Here is a 17992-nt window from a genome sequence, read left to right as displayed (position 1 = left end):
GGAGTGGGACTTCTATTATTGCGTAGATCCATCCTTGGATTTAGGCTACCAAAGGAAGGAGGTATAACCTGTTTGAGACTGCTCCCTTAGGCTAAAGGCAATTCCTGGGGAGGGACTCAGTTATGGAGCTTCAGCAGAAAACACTCTTAGTAGCTGAGAGAATAGCTACTTTGATTTACAAAGAGGATCTGGTACAGATGCAATGAAACGCCGGGATACCTGCACCCCGATGTTTATAGCAGCAATGTCCACAATAGCCAAACTGTGGAAGGAGCCTCGGTGTCCATCGAAAGATGAATGGATAAAGAAGATGTGGTTTATGTATACAATGGAATATTACTCAGCCATTAGAAACGACAAATACCCACCATTTGCTTCAACGTGGATGGAACTGGAGGGTATTATGCTGAGTGAAATAAGTCAATCAGAGAAGGACAAACATTTTATGGTCTCATTCATTTGAGGAATATAAAAAATAGTGAAAGGGAATAAAGGGGAAAGGAGAAGAAATGAGTGGGAAATATCAGAAAGGGAGACAGAACATGATAGACTCCTAACTCTGGGAAACGAACTAGAGGTGGTGGAAAGGGAGGTGGGTGGGGGGTGGGGGTGACTGGGTGATGGGCACTGAGGGGGGCACTTGATGGGATGAGCACTGGGTGTTATTCTATATGTTGGCAAATTGAACATCAATAAAAATAAATTTATAAAACAACAACAATAACAACAAAAACCCAAAAAAGATCTGGACAGCACACAATGGCATCTCCTACGTAATCAAACACCTCTAAATGAATACCAACAGATGCATCATGGGTCTGAAAGCAGCTTGCAGTTAGCCCAGAGAATACGGTAGTATGAAATCTAATGGAGCTCTGCTCTGGCTGAATATGTTAGGAAAGTTCTTGAAGCCATAATTGTCTGTGTATGATTACCTTCTGACTCTGAAATTGCCAGTTCAGTAAGCGAAAGGAGGCTGATTAAAAGCCATATCTATTCTAAAACTCTCAGGGGCAGGGCCTCTCAGGGCTAATTCAAAAAGAAAATTCTTGCTACAGATTCTTCCACATTTTTTCCATTTCTCTGTATTCCATGAGCAGGTGGCCACTACCTGCAGCTGATAATTATAGACTTTATGCATGGCATACTATGAAAGGAGCTTGTGTGTGGTGCTAGGGCCGTTAGGGAAGTATGCAGCATATATCTGACCCTGTAAGAGGGGGAAATATCCTTTTGTTATGGGCCATAGGGTTTTCAAGGCTGCTATCCATGGCAAATGTTCACCATGCTCAAAGTCTAACGGCCAAGCATACAACCTTTTAAGAGCTTGTCAGCACAAAGTCCATTCACTGAAAGCCTTGGCTCTCCCATGCAGTAAGCAGGTAATCAGAGCCATATTGTGTTCCCCTCTTTGTAAAAAGGTAAAAGTTCTATAGCTTACACCACGGAAAATATTGAATGTTGCGCATTTAATTTTCAATAGTGATGATGGTGATAATGATGATGATGGTGATGACAGAGAAAATGCTGCCACAGACTTTGTAGATAAAAATGGATGTTTTGAACTTTGGCAAAACATTTTCTCTTCTGAGATGGAGCAAGGCAGCCATTTTGACAATAGCTAAGAAAATGACATAGCAGTTCTGGACAGGAATATTACAAAAGCTGTATTGAAATTACAAGAACAATTGAAACAAAGAATTGGCCCCAACCTGGGTAAGTATGCTCTCCTCTCTCAATCTACTCCCAATTCACATCCACTGATAGCTGCCAGACAGATGTTTATTTGATTATTCTGGATATTGAAAAATGTTGTATCATTGTATTGCTATTATTAGAATTTTTATTCAGTATTGATAGTCAGGTAATTTATAATAAGATGTTCATAACCTAAATTAGATCACAAAGTGATGATAGGAAAAAGTGGAGTGTTTTCTATTGTGACAACAATAATTTTTTTCTTTCTGATTTCTAAAGTGATTACTTGAGACTATGCTAAAAAAATCACACATTATTTGTCCGATCATATGGCTTTTTTTTGTAATTAGAGGCAAAAATGTGAAATTTTAGAAGTAGAGCTTACTTTTGAAGTTGTTGACTACAAGTCCAACTTTTACAAATCAAGAAAGAGTCCCAGAGAACTGGAACTGCCCATGGTGTTACATTCAGGACAAGGATCCAGGCCTTCTAATTTTCTGACAGTCTTTTTTCCACTAGAAGAAACACATGCTCTGATTATTAATATTACACGTATATGTTGGTGGCACATTTTTTTTTTGATTAAAAGAAAAGGAAAATCTAGATGCCTTTTGACTAGACCATATCCAGGATTATTTCTTATGTCCCAGAGAAAACTAAATTTGAGACTAAACTCTAACTTAATTTGAGTCTCAGGCATAGATGGTTATTTAACCTGGACTCTGATCAAGCATATCAATGTGTGACTTCACAGACTGGGATTTCAGCATTGCTGGCTTTCATGTCATTGTACCCAGAATCCTCACAGACCTTAGAGAGTGGTTATGACAGCAGCACCTAGTGAGACTTCTTTTTTTTTTTTAAGTGCTTTATTTATTTATTCGAGAGAGAGAAAGAGAGAGAGAGAAAGAGACAGAGCCCAAGCGAGGGGAGGGGCAAAGGGTGAAGCTGACTCAGGGCTCAACCCGGGGCTTCATCCCAGGATTCTTGAATTTATGACCTAAGCCAAAGGCAGCTGCTCAACCAACTGAGCCACCCAGGCATTCCAAGACTACTGAAACTCTTAAAAGATACCAATATGTTTATAGATCCCAATGTCCCCCCCCCCTTTTTTTTTCAGATTCCCACATAATGGGACACACTCACAAATGATGGCATGGATACATTTTTCTACTAAGAAGAGTTGAATTGTGTTCTGCTAAGGCTAACTCTGCAGATCTGGCTCTACATACTCCAATGTCCTAAGAATGTGTGTGGGGGGGGGAGGGGGAGACTAGAGAGGTCAGAATACAAGTCACTTGTGTAAAATATCTCCCATCTTTATAAGCATAGCCAATGCAAGTGGTGTAAAGATTTTTTAAATAAAGCACCAGCCTTTCTTACTTTCATTTCACAGGGTTTTTCCATGGCTGCTAATTCCTAGGGATGTAAACGTATGTTCCACTTCTCTATACATCTTGAGGGTCCAGTTTGGGAGGTGGAGGTATACATGAAGATAAGGCATATTCTCTACAATGATGTACAGCCCATCCTAACTCGTACACCTACTCTGCAATGCAGGATGTTGATACATGCTGATTTGCAGACAATGTATTTATTTCTTCAAATGAGGGTATTGCAGATTTGTGTTGCTGGGGACAGATGACAGGATCTACCGGCTGAAACCTGACAGAGTACCAGTTGAGTTCATAATAAGCCTGAAAATAGTGCTTTAATGTGCATCTATCTCCCGGAAGGCTGCAGTTCCTTACAAATATCCTTCCTTTTTCTTTCCCTTTTCATTTATTCCAGAGTTTCCATTATGGGAAAGAGGGGTCCCTGGGAGAATGACTTATACATGTGAACCACAGCCCAGACATCTCATGGAAAGGTTCCATGGAATTGATATTTTAGGATTAGTTAACTAAGGCTATCATAACAAAGTATCACATTCTGGATGGCTGAAATAACAAAGTTACTGTCTTGCAGTTCTTGAGGCTAGAAGTCCAATATTAAGGTGTCAGCAGGAGTACTTCCTTCTGAGGGCAGGGTTCCGTGCCTCTTTTAGCTTCTGGTGGGTTGCTGGCCATCTTTGGTTTTCCTTGGTTTATAGATGCATCATCCCAACCTCTGCTCTCATCTTCACATGGAGTTCTTCCTGTTTGTGTGTCTGTCTGATATGCAAATACCCTATTTCCAAATAAGGTCACATTCACAGGTACTGGGGGCCAGGACTTTAACATCTTTTTGGAGAGACATTTTTCAATCCATAACAGAGCTTCTAATGTGGGTTCAAGAAAGACAATGGGAACCACTGGATCAGGCAGATACAGCCCTAATCACCCTGTTTTCCTACCTCCTTGAGATATTGCCTCATTCCCCATTCCTCCCCAGCCATATCTGGGCAAGGCTTTTTTTTTTTTAAGATTTTATTTATTTATTAATGAGAGACACACACACACACACACAGAGAGAGAGAGAGAGAGAGAGAGGCAGAGACACAGGCAGAGGGAGAAGCAGGCTCCATGCAGGGAGCCTGATGTGGGACTCTATCCTGGGACTCCAGGATTATGCCCTGGGCTGAAGGCGGCTCTAAACTGCTGAGCCCCCTGGGCTGCCCGGGGCAAGGCTTTTATGAAGGAAAGTCTCTGTTGGCCTATGATGGCATAAAGCTTCTTTCTGTCTCCTGAGGCTTTCAACCTGCTATCCTGATTCTAGGCCTGGATTTCTATGCTTCTGATACCCAGCATCTGCCTACATTTTTGATCCCTCATGGTAGAGACAAATTGTCTGTGTCTCTGGTCCTTTTCATCTAAACTTATGGATGAGGCAATATAATATAACGGTTAAGAAGTTGGGCTCTGAAGCCAGACTCTCAGCTCTGAAACTTCCTAGATGTATAACCTGGACAAGTTGCTTAAACAGTGTTCCTGTGTCCTCATCTTACACCATCACCTCCAAAGAGTTGTTAAGATGATAAAATGAAATAATTTGTATGAAGCAGTTAGAACCATGCCTGGCACATAGTAAACACTAGTTAGCTGATATTATTATTAACTTATTGCTGGCCCAGTGAGCTAGCACTGGTTCTTGGAGACGCAGGAAGGGCAAGGGTGATGGGTGAAGTGCAGCATGAGGAGAGGCCCTCAAGGATGAGCAGTGGGGGAAACAAGTCCCTGTAGGGCAAGCATCAACAATGGGGAATCAGAGGGAGCCAGGACTCAGAAATGAAAGAGTAAATGAGAAGGCAGCAAAGGAGGTTAGCCTTATGGTGTAATGGTCAGCACTTTGGACTCTGAATCTAGAGAAAGCAGCAAAGGTTCAGCATCTGGGCAGCAGACCCTTAGAATGAGACGAAGAGTCTGAGAAAACAGTTCAGGGACTTCTTGTCTGCTTTCTCCCTGGAAGAATAATGATCTCAGAGTGTGGGCAAGCTTGAGCTTCAGCAGGTATACCTGAAGGTAGACCAATAGTACGTGTGTGTGCGCGCGCGCACATAAGCTGCAGGGTGTTTTTTTGCTCCATTACCCTTTCCCTAAAGTACTATTCTATTCTATGTTATATATTTAGTCTAAGAAGACTTTGGGGACCATCCTCTTTCTCACCCTTCAAGCTTTCTCTCTGTTCTCTCAATCTCAAACCCATGTCTTTCATCCAGAACAGCTGCCACCCTGGACTGCTGCTGCCAGCAGAAGTGCTCTGCTTGCAAAATTCTCTGTTTGGTTGTCGCTGTTTGGCTATTACCCCACTGCAAAAGAACAACTCAACAAATGAGTTTAAACTATTCACTTTTCAAATATTAGGTTAAGGCTATCTGACGTTTGATCAAGATATGGTGGATAAGAAATTGCTGCCCCTCCTAAAAATTTAGGTTATGATTCAAGTGCTCTTTTAAGAAGCATTTCAGAATGTTGACTGTATGCATTATCCCAGTGCCCAGCAACCGTGGCATAGCTACATTCATCAGTCTTTTGTGATGAGAGATGTATATAAGTGAAGCATTTGGTCATTCAAAAAAGCATCAACCTTCTCCTGACCCTGCTATTCCCTTAAGGTACCACCCTATCTCTCACTTTCCCTCTACTCCCCAAATTGTCAAGAAGCAAGTCAGTACTCATTTTCATTGCCTCACCACTCACAATCACATTGGATTATATAATCCTTACTCATTGTGACCTTACCGTGCAGCAAAGTTGCTCCTTGGGGATTGTCATTACCTATTGCATCATCAGATCCAAGGCTGCATAATAGTCTTTAACATTCCTGACTTCTCTATAGCAATGGAAACATTAAAAATCCTCTCCTCCCAAGGCTTCCATGACCCTGAACCCCTCTCGGCTTCCTGTCTCTCTGACAGCAATTCCTCTTGATCCTTCTTTAGCTCTTACTTCTTCCCCCTAAATGCAGGTATGCCTAAAGTATGTGCTCTCTTGCTCTTCTCCTGCCTCCTTATACCCTCTCCCTATGTCTAGTTAATTGGGTAAGATAGTGGGTTATGGGAAACACAGAATATCCAAGGCTAGGTATGTTTAGCCATGAGATTTTGAGGAATTTCCTACCAGAAAATGTGAGCAAGTAGTAGTCCAAGCACCCACGCAGAAGGAACCAGCATAACAATGGCATGCTTGGCTGCAGCATAGGTTATGGGATAGGCACCAAGGTGCTGAACAGTAAGGTAAAGGAGGAATCCAAAGCAGTCTGTAGGCCAACATGCTTGAAGAAGCTTATTTCTAATGGCTCTATGTATCAGTTTTAATAGTGTTCCTGATTTCTCCACAGGATTTATTTTAAGGTTTATTTATTTATTTATTTGAGAGAGAGAGAGAGAGAGAGCGAGCAGGGAGGGGCAGAGGGAGAGAGAGTCTTAAGCAGACTCAGCACTGAGCACAGAGCCCAACTTGGGGCTCAATCCCATGACCCTGAAATCAGGGTCTTGAGATCACAACCGGAGCTGAAACCAAAAGTCAACCACTTAGCCAACTGTACTCCCTTTGTACTCTTCTCCACAAGGTTTAGGTATCCCTTTATACTTCCTCATCAAGTCCTTATCACCCTGGATATGGTGTATTGTATATTTGCTAGTCTATATTCACCTCTAGACTGTAAGATCTGGAGAGTGAAGACCATATATATCTGTTTTACCATTTAATTTCCAACACCAAGATCAGGGCTTGTCCCACAGAAGATGTTAAATAAATATTAATTGAAAAAAAACGAATGAACCAGGTTTTTAAATTTGGAAACCAAAGAAGTGGAAAGTATGAAAAAGGAATCATATGTAAACCAAGATAAAATTTGTACAAAGTGCATACCATATGGTGATGAAGCACCTTTAGAGGTGGGCACAGATTGCATTATGAACTTCCTAGCAGTCAAAGCAAAGGAAAAAAAATTGCTCACAAAATTTGTAGTGCCTATTGAATTTAAAAAGAAAAGTTGCTCAGGTAAAACACAGCTTTTCCAATGGTGACTTTGAGAAATATCTCCATGGACTCTCACAAGGAATTACCATCTGGGTTATAGACAATGTGTTCCAGGGTATCTCTATATTAGACATAGTAGTGGATGCTGTAGAACTATTTTTAAAATGTCCTTCAATATAGGTTAACCACATACCTTAAATTTAAAGTAATTTTATGACAGGGAGACCAAGGAAATGTAAGTAAGTGCCCAGAATTCTGATGACCTGGCTTGATCCAAGGACAAAATTTAGAATATCTAAAATAAAATGTGTTCTGAGAAAAATGACTATTCCCTATGATATGATCTAAAACAAAGATTTCTATGGCCAAGTGTATTTGGGAACTATTGCATATTCATGTCAGATTTCTCTTTTTAAGATACTTGCATGCACATTAACATATATTAATTAAGTGCTCTAAGAAGTCCTTCAGTAAGGAGCCTCAGTGTCCATCGATAGATGAATGGATAAAGAAGATGTGGTTTATGTATACAATGGAATATTACTCAGCCATTAGAAACGACAAATACCCACCATTTGCTTCAACGTGGATGGAACTGGAGGGTATTATGCTGAGTGAAGTAAGTCAATCAGAGAAAGACAAACAGTGTATGTTCTCATTCATTTGGGGAATATGAATAATAGTGAAAGGGAATATAAGAGAAGGGAGAAGAAATGTGTGGGAAATATCAGAAAGGGACACAGAACATAAAGACTCCTAACTCTGGGAAATGAACTATGGGTGGTGGAGGGGGAGGAGGGCGGGGGGTGGGGGTGACTGGGTGACGGGCACTGAGGGGGACACTTGACAGGATGAGCACTGGGTGTTATTCTGTATGTTGGTAAATTGAACACCAATAAAAATTAATTTATTAAAAAAAAAGAAGTCCTTCAGTAAAAGAACTTTGTCTAACCCAGAAGTTTTACCAAAATAATTTGATTCTCTTATAATATGGTATCTGTTTACATTTCAGGGAAATTTTAGCTAACACTTTAGGAAACAGTCATGTAGGGAAATTATGGAGTACATATCTTCGGGCAACCCTATGTGAATACTGTTTCTGAGATCCAAGTCCTTGATAAAAATCTTGAAAAGAGTGTTACATTTTATTCCCTCTGGCAAAAACTTGGGAATGCAGATATTCTGTGCTGTCAATTAAAAATAGACCTTTTGCTGTGACAGTCAATTGAATAACAGGTCATCTAAGGAAAGTAAAAGCTCCTAATCAATCTTGTGTCCACATCTTGCCCAGGGAGGACTGAAAGGCAGGCCAAATATTGTCGTAGGAAACATTCATGGTTCCAGTCTATTTAAACCCAGTGATACAGTTTGAATCGATTCAGTGGAAATCAATCTGAAAATCTAAGTTTGTTTCAAGTGCAGTAATGGATTTCTTTCCAAGAACTTCTAAGTGCTTCTAGAAGTGGTAAGAAACACACTGCTATTGTTATTGAAAATAACATCTATCGAATATCTTAACCAATGACCCTATTCTTTATAGGTTAATGTGCCAATAATTTAGGCTGCTTGATTTTCTCCACTGAAACTTAAGATTTAAGTTTATGATCACTAGATCATAAAAAAATGGTACAATACAGCCCTTTCTATCTAGGCAGGCATGCTTCAGACTAACAATACTGAGTAAATGTAATCTCCATGGCAAGAGGAAGAGAAGTGAAGTTTGTGTCCTGATATATTCTCTGCTTCTAACCAAGTGAAGGCTTTGTAGTATGTCAGAAAACCATTGGCTAAATGAGGGACTAGAGAAACTCACAGTGCAAATCACCCAGGCAAAATGGAAGAGAGCCCTAAGAAGGAAGAGGAACACCTAATTTCTGTTTTGTTTTGTTTCTTTCTGTTACTAATCTCCTTGAAATTTCTAAAGTATTTCCTGCCTTAACTTACTAGGTTTAGTAGAATCAAGAAAGATAGAGCACCATTTAAACATATCAGATAAGTGAGCTAAAATGAATTTTACATTTCATTCTGGAGTTCATTATACTTTTGGCAGCAAATTTATCTTCCTAATTATGTTTTACTTAGGTTGAAATTAATTTTAATTGGTATTTCCTGTGAACACACTGAATAAGAAGTAGAAAAATCTGCCTGAAATTAAAAGTTGACCTTGAGCAATCCAAAATTCACACTTACTCTGGATGACCTCATTTGTGCCCATGACTTCACCCTCCCTGATGCTCTGAGGACTTCCAAATCAACACATCTCTTCCAGCTTCTCTCCTGAGCTAAGCAGTACATCTCAACTGAATCTTGGGCAACTTCGCCTATATGTGACCTGTGCAATATGAGATCTCATCTTCCCTGACATGTTTCACATCTATTCTCCTCTCCCCATAATCCCCAACCTCAGTTGGAACCCTCCCACCCAACTGCTTAACCTCAAATCTGGAAGCCACTCCAGATTTCTTATTCTCACCACCAAGTTTTCTTTTCTTTTTCTTTTTTTAAATTTATTTTTTGTGTTCAATTTGTCAACATAGAGAATAACACCCAGTGCTCGTCCCGTCACCCAGTCACCCCCACCCCCTGCCCACCTCCCCTTCCACCACCCCTAGTTCGTTTCCCAGAGTTAGGAGTCTTTAGTGTTCTGTCTCCCTTTCTGATATTTCCCACTTATTTTTTCTCCTTTCCCCTTTATTCCCTTTCACTATTTTTATATTCCCCAAATGAATGAGACCATATAATGTTTGTCCTTCTCCGATTGACTTATTTCACTCAGCATAATATCCTCCAGTTCCATCCACGTCGAAGCAAATGGTCACCACCAACTTTTCTGAGACTAAAATCTAAATTCCTGATCAGGGCTTTGAAAAGGTCTTCACAGTCTAGCCTCATGTTTCCCAGTAAAGACCCTACTGACAACTGGGGCACAACAGATTTCTTCTCTGTGCAGAAGTACCCTTCTTCTTCCTAGTCCCACCCACTAAAAGCCAGTAATAATTCCTATTCACCTGACAACAGCAACAACAACAACAACAAAAAAAAACAAAAAAACAAAAAAAGATCCTTCACATTTCCTAATGCTCCTTTGTGGAGTAATACTGCCTGTAGCTGAGAATCACAAGTCTAGCCTTGCCCACCTTTCCAGCCCCATCTCCCACTATGCTCCTCCACAGCCTTGGCATTCCAGCCATACAGAAAGATTTACTTACCCCATGTGTGCTGCGCTCTCTCAAGCCAAACCTCTGCCATTGCATACGCTATTTCTTCTGTCTTCAATGCTCTCCTTTCAGCCCTCTCCTTACTAGACAAGTCAAAAGTCTATAAACCTCAAGATTCAACTCAAACTCCTTTCTCCTTTTGAAGTTTCCAACCACAGTGACTCTTCATCCTTGTACATTTAGGTGGTACTTACTGTAAGTATCTCCTCCTTTGGACAGTTCTAGACTGACCAAGCCTCAAAAGACCTGCCACACATACATCCCACTTTAAAGAAAACTGCCGTCCTCATAGTTCTGCCATTCATAGATCCTATGACCACCTCACAACTGATGGCCCCAGAGCAGCACCTGGTATGAGGGCAGCCCTTCCATAGACAGTAATCCACGATATGTCATAGTTTTTTTTTCTTTTATGTCATAGTTTAAAAAGATGAGTTAGGCTCATTAGATTCTCTGTCTCTGTCTCTCTCGTTTGTAGTAAGAAATACAAATAGAATGAGCCATTTGTCAGAAGCTGCTATTGCTGAAAGGTCATAGGGTAGAGATGCCACAAGGAAAAGGTAATGAGCCAAAGTCTGTGTAGACATGAGAGAGATGGGGAGACCAGAAGAGTCACCCAGGTAGCACGCTAGACTACCAGGACTCCTCTCCACCATTGTCCCCCCAGTCCTTGGTAGCACTGGTAATAGTATCAGGGGACCCCTGAGAAGAACAGAGAGAAAGCAGGGCACCAGGATTGCTGAGCAATGGAGAGTAGCCTTTATGGGCAGAGGCAATACTTGGCTCTGACCTGCCTCCAGAGAGCCTCCCAAACCCCAATGTGACAGATCTTCTTTTTTGCACTATACTGACCTACAGAGGAGAGAGCAGGCTGAAAGGAAAAGCTATTTCCTATCTCTGCTTCCACTGATCACAATCCCTGTAGCCTGGGGCAAGTGTTTCTAGAGCACTTTTTCTTATCTGTAAAATGAGTATTTTAGTATCTGTCCTGCTTGTGGTTCTACCGAAAGATATGTTCTTTTAGAGTTTTACTTTTTAAAAAAATAAGATTTCATTTATTTGAGAGACAGAGAGAGTGAGTGAGCCTGAATGGGGGGATAGGCAGAGGGAGAAGCAGAATCCTCCTGAGCAGGGAGCCCCATGTGGGGCTGATCCCAGGACCCTGAGATGATGACCTAACCTGAAGACAGATGCTTAACTGTCTGAGCCAGCCAGGCACCCTGGTCCTACTGAATGATTAATTAACTGTATGACATTATGCAAGTCATTTGATCTCTGTGAACCTAGTTCCCCAGTTTTAAAATGGAGTCAGTAAAACCCATTTCTTTTTTCTTTTTTTCAATTTTTTAAAAAGATTTGTTTATTTATTCATGAGAGACAAAGAGAGAGGCAGAGACGTAGACAGAAGGAGGCTCCATGTAGGGAGTCCAACATGGGACTCGATCCTGGGACTCCAGGATCACACCCTGGGCAGAAGGCAGGCACTAAACCACTGGGCCACTCAGGGATCCCAGTAAAACCCATTTCATAAATTACTATAAAGAGGATGCAATAGTCAGAATAGATAATGTATATAGTAAGTGGTTTGTAAACTGATTGTTGCCATATATATTTATAAAGTTAAAATTACTATTTCCTTTTCCAAGACTTGAAAGTATCACAGAATACATTTTTTAAAAAAGATTTATTTATTTATTTGAGAGAGAGAGAGAGTGAGAGTGAGAGAGAGAGCATGCATGCACACACATATATGGGGTGGGGAGAGGCAGAGGGAAAGGGAGAATCCTAAGCAGGGACTCCATCTCACGACCCTGAGATCACAACCTGAGCCAAAACTATGAGCCCCATGCTCAACCAACTGCATCACCCAGGCACTCCTCACAGAGACGTTTTTATTGGTGTTTATAGTTGTATACATAGATTTATCATATCCATTAGTATTATTCTAAAACTTTACTCAGTTCTACTGACAGTATTACTTAAAATGTTAAACGTATTTTACACTATTTTGTAACTAAAGATTGTCATTTAAATTCAGCAATCTTAGTCACTAAGGGATTGCTATACTTCTAAAAACCATTTATCACTCACTTCTTATCACAACACTTTGAAATCCTTCTGCAGGCTATAAATCAATGTTTTTTCCCTGCGTACTACCTGCTGTTTTAGTTTTACTATAAATAATAGCTTTAAAACCTATATGTAGCCATGGAGCATTTTTTCTGAGATTGTTTATTATTTGATTTCCATTAGTAACCGTTGATTTTTTTTTTTTAAATCCTTTTGAGCACCTGAAACTCTGAGAGTCCCTGAAACCTGGGCATTATTCTTGATCTTTTTCTTTCAAACTCTCCAATCAATTGTTGACTTGTTTTGTCTGCTTCATAAATATTGCTAGAATTATAGTCCACTGCTGTTATCCTAGTCCAGACCACTGATATCTCAATGAATGCCTGCAGCAGTTCTCTGACTGGTTTCCCTGTATTCAGTTTTGCAGGCTGGTGCTATGGATACTTCAGTGAGTAACAAGGTAAAGTATAATATTCCAAGGCTGTGGAGTTTTTTAATTAGTGGGATAAAGTCTAAAAATAAAAAAAGATAACCTCAATTTGCAAATTGTAATGAATGCTATATAGAGAAGTAAGCAAAAACCTAAAAGAGAATAGAGGGAGAGAAGCATTGTAATTATAGGATATTGTCAGGGAGGACGACTCTGAAGAGTTGACTGCCAAGCTAAGACTGTAAGGTTAAGAATGAGCCAACCAAGAGAGGAGAAAAAGCATGCTGAGTGGATGTAGAAGACTTAGGAGGAAAGAAGTATCTAAGAATCTAGAATACTAATATAGCCGAGTCATTCCCCATAACCACAAGCAGAATCAGTGCCCCTCTACCCTCAAGGATTTATAGCAAATGTGTAGAAATAAGAATAAGGCACCCCATCTAGGTGGATGAATGCCGTTTCTACAGTATAAATACAACTCAGTCATTAAAGAGCTTCACGATTTCCCATTATCTTTAAGTGTTCAAACATCTTAATTTGTATACGATTTACAAGAAGCTTCACACTCAAGCCTCCACCCACTTCCCCCATTCCCACTGTTCTTCTCATTCTTCACTGACCTTCTTGTGGTTCCTTGAATGTACCATGTATTTTTGTGTCCAAGACTTCCCTCTCTGTCCTGCTAACTGGAACATCATTTCCCTCCCCATTACTTGGTCAGTCCTTCCTCACCTTTGAAGCTTCAGCTTAACTATCACTTACTCTGACAAAGCCTCTCAAAGCATATGTCTGAGAACTTCTCTGTCCTTCACACTGCCCGTTAGATACTGTGTGCCTAATTCCAGTCACTGCTGTCACTTCAGACCTCTAGGAAGGCAGTTCAGGGTGCCTGTGATGACTACTTTTGGTGTGGTCAACATTATATCCATCAGCTATTTTTTGACTGAGGGTCTCAAACTGTTCTATAATGGACTCATTATCTTTTAAAGCTCTTTTTGCATGTATGGATGGAGTACTCTCTATCTTGCTATTACAATATTCAGAATGACAGCTCTGTCTAGGCTCTAATTCAGAGTGGTTACAGATGTATCAGAAGACCACCCTCCTTAAGTAAACTTCAAGACAGAGTAATAGTATGGCTAGAATGTCTTAACACAACAGTCTATTTGGAGTTTGCAAGCAGTGGAAGGAAGAGAAGTGAATCCAGCTTCCTAAGATCACATTTACAAGCTAAGCACAGAGCAAAAAATCATGACATTCACCTTTGATAGCAACCTTTTATATAGAGAATCCAAAAGTGGGGAAATTGACTTAAGATGCTTAAAATCTTGCAACAGAGAAATAATGCTTTCTATCAACTTCCTTCCACTAAAATTTGTATGCAACCAGGCTCATCCTAAAGCAAATGGTTTGCAGCAACACAACAAAATATTCGTATACCCACATCTGTTTTTTTTAAACCCATATGCCTATAGATTTCTTGAGACCAAACCTTAAAATAATAATAAGTGTTTATGGTTCTGAGTAAAAATGCCATGAAGTAATCAAACGCAAATTAGTGATTTATCTGTCAATAAATACCTCAATGCTTGACACTTTGCTCTTTAGCGTATGCAGAAAAGACCAAAAAAGAGTATAATATAGTAGCTGCCTTAGGTTACTCACATGATCTGAGAAGCCTACTTTTCTTCACTTAGGTAGGAAATCATTTCAACGTTAGATTGCAGAGGGGCTCATAAGAGATATTCATACTGAAATATACTTAAAGTTTCTTATACTGGTCCTAAAGTCATCAACAGTATGAGCCTGGTTTATTTAATGTGCACCCTACTTGTTACAAGAAAGAATTTGAGGTTATATATGTATATAATGTAATCAGATCAAGAGTAAAATAAAAATGGAAGTAGAGGGAAAGGAGTAACAAAAGGTAGAAAAGTAAGATGAAGCTGGGAGTGAGTGATTGCGTTGTTTCCAAAGTCTTAAGTTTCGATGAAGTTTGCCAGAACACAATTTTTTTAAAAAACCAGTTCTTTTTTTTTAAAAAGATTTTATTTATTTATTCATGAGACACACACACACACACAGAGACAGGCAGAGGGAGAAGCAGACTCCATGGAGGGAGCCTGACATGGGACTCCATCCCGGGTCTCCAGGATCACGCCCTGGGCTGAAGGCAGTGCTAAGCTGCTGAGCCACCTGGGTTGCCCCAGAACACAATTTTTATGTGTGTCAGGGAGATTTGTTATTTCCACATTATGTATATCCTCATTTAAAAACAAAACAAAACAGCACCCAAAACCATAAGATACCTAGGAATAAACCTACCAAAGAGGTAAAGGATAGAACACTAATGAAAGAAAGTGAGGAAGACACAAAGAAATAGATAAACGTTGCATGCTCATGGATTGGAAGAACAAATATTATTAAAATGTCTATGCTACCCAGAGCTATCTACACTATCAATGCAGTATCTATCAAAATACCATCAATGTTTTCCACAGAGCTGGAACAAATAATCCTAAGATTTGTATGGAACCAGAAAAGACCCCAAATAGCCAAAGTAATGTTGAAAAAGAAAGTCAAAGCTGGAGGCATCACAATTCTAGGCTTTGAGCTGTATTACAAAGCTGTAATCATCGAGACAGTGTGGTACTGGCACAATAACAGACAGATTAATGGAACAGAATAGAGAACTGAGAAATGGACCCTCAACTCTATGGTCAACTAATCTTCGACAAAGCAAGAAAGAGTATCAAATGGAAAAAACACAGTTTCTTTAACAAATGATGTTGGGAAAATTGGACAGACACATGCAGAAGAATAAAACTGGACCATTTTCTTCTACTATACACAAAGATAAACTCAAAAAGGATGAAAGACCTAAATGTGAGACAGGAATCCATCCAAATCCTAGAGGAAAATGCTGGCAGCAACCTGTTTGACCTCAGCCACAACATCTTGCTAGACACATCTCCAGAGGCAAGGGAAACAAAAGCAAAAATGAACCATTGGGACTTCATCAAGATAAAAAAACTTTTGCATAGCAAATGAAACAGTCAACAAGACCAAAAGACAACCTACTGAATAGAAGATATTTCCAAATGTCTTATCAGATAAAGGGCTAATATCCAAAATCTATAAAGAACTTAAGAAACTCAAGACTTAAATAATTCAGTCAAGAAATGGGCAGAAGACATGAGCAGACATTTTTCCAAAGAAGACATAAAAATGGCCAACAGACACATGAAAAAATGCTCAACATCACTCGGCATCAGGGAAATACAAATAAAAACCACAATGAGATACCACCTCACACCAATCAGAATGGCTAAAAAATTAACAAGTCAGGAAATGACAGATGTTGGTGAAGATGCAGAGAAAGGGGAACTCTCTTACACCATTAGTGGGAATGCAGGCTGGTGTTGCCACTCTGGAAAACAGTATGGAAGTTCCTCAATCAAAAAGTTCAAAATAGAGCTACCCTATGACCCAGCAGTTGCACTACTAAGTATTTACCCAAACAAACATAGTGATCGGAAGGGACATCTGTACCCCAATGTTTATAGCAACAATGTCCACAGTAGCCAAAAAATGGAAAGATCCCAGATGTCCATTAACAGATGAATGGATAAAGAAGATGTGGCATATATCTACAGTGGAATATTATTCAACCATCAAAAAAACGAAATCTTGCTGTTTGCAGTGGTGTGGATAGGACTAGAATGTATTATGTTAAGTGAAATAAGTCAATCAGAGAAAGACAATTATCATAGGACTTCACTCATATGTGGAATTTAAGAAACAAACAGGATCATAGGGAAAGGAAGGGAAAAATAAAATAAGATAAAGCCAGAGAGGGAGACAAATTGAGAGATTCTTAACTGTAAGAAACAAACTGAGGGTTGTTGGAGGGGAGGGGGATGGGGGATGGGATTGGGTGTTGTGTGCAACTGATGAATCACTAAACTCTACCTCTGAAACTAATAATACACCATATGTTAATTAATTGAATTTAAATTAAAAATATTTTTAAAAATTTAAAAAATAAAGACAAAACAGAACTTTTTTTTTTAGAAACTTCTCCATATTTTTCTTTAATTTTGTTTATAAGCTCCTAAAAGTAAACCCTAGTTGATTCTACTAGCAATTTATCCCTTGGGAATAAATATTCTTTTAAATTCTCCTATATTTAGTAAATACAATCCATGAACTTAACATTGATAATGTTCTCAATTACCTGAATGACATTCCCTGGGAAGAGTGAAAGTAATGTGATACTGTCAGTCAAATAGTTTGATTCTCCCAACAAAAGCCTACAGCTCACAATTCCTGATAAGTGGGCATCATCAGCCTACTGAAGGACAAATGCCTGAGTGCTGCCCACAATGTAGCTTCACAGGCTACATTTCCCAACTAGCCAAGGCTAAAAATTGTGACCAGATTTAAAAGCACCATGATGGTAATATCTTAGGAAGCCACTATGTAAATGTAAGGCATTTTTTCCTTAATTCACAAGACCTTTGTTCTCTCAATCTAAGCCATCCCTTCTAATGAATAAGAGCTTTAAATTAAGTATTTGTCCTGATTTTTTTTTTTTGTCATTGCATCCTCCAGATAAGCTTGTTGTTTTCTCTTACAAAGAGACTTGTTTGCAAGGGTACATTAGCACCTTCTCACCAGTTACCCCGAAAGAGCAAACATTTGAAATGAGAAGAGGTAATTCTTAAGATCTGTTTCTCATGTGCTGGAACTGTGGCCAGGATGGTCAGTTGGGTTAAAGACCAGCAAGCAGTTTTGTGTGACCAGAAAGATGGAGTACTCATGGCCACAGAACTAGGAAGCAGTATCTCAGAAACAATGGAAAATTGCATGAGGATATTACCAGTGTGTTTGAGACTGGTATCTCATGTGAATAGTATTAAATAGAAATATGAAGACAGAACCAGGGAAAGTAATGAAAGTAGTTTTTCTTCAGTATAGGGAAGGAGAAAAGAAAGATGTTGCCCCTCTCTTGCATCCCCTTCCCTTCCAACATTAAGAGCCACATGGCAGCAGCTAGGTCTTAGGAGAACTGTCTTGGATTGTATGATTTGGTTCAGTGAGCTAAGGGGGCCTTACAAGGCTCTGTGGACTTCATTTGGGCGTGTTTAACACGCAACCTAGGGAAGCCTTGT

At 39.7% G+C, this 17992-nt stretch overlaps 1 long non-coding RNA gene across 5 annotated transcripts in view; it reads left to right on the top strand.

The window, feature by feature from the left end:
- LOC129499341 (uncharacterized) overlaps positions 1 to 17992 on the top strand; it is a 154319-nt gene that overhangs the window by 67420 nt on the left and 68907 nt on the right. For 4 of the 5 annotated variants that reach the window (XR_008662376.1, XR_008662374.1, XR_008662375.1 and 1 more), the window contains exon 5: positions 12808 to 12848. The exons of the other annotated variant lie outside the window; for it this stretch is intronic. This is a non-coding gene — a long non-coding RNA (uncharacterized LOC129499341). The remainder of the gene's footprint in view (positions 1 to 12807; positions 12849 to 17992) is intronic. 5 annotated transcript variants of the gene reach the window in all.

Source organism: Nyctereutes procyonoides, unplaced genomic scaffold (assembly GCF_905146905.1).
Source record: "Nyctereutes procyonoides isolate TBG_1078 unplaced genomic scaffold, NYPRO_anot_genome, whole genome shotgun sequence".
In the NCBI taxonomy this organism is placed as follows: Eukaryota; Metazoa; Chordata; class Mammalia; order Carnivora; family Canidae; genus Nyctereutes; species Nyctereutes procyonoides.
This window is presented reverse-complemented; position numbering and strand designations above follow the sequence as displayed.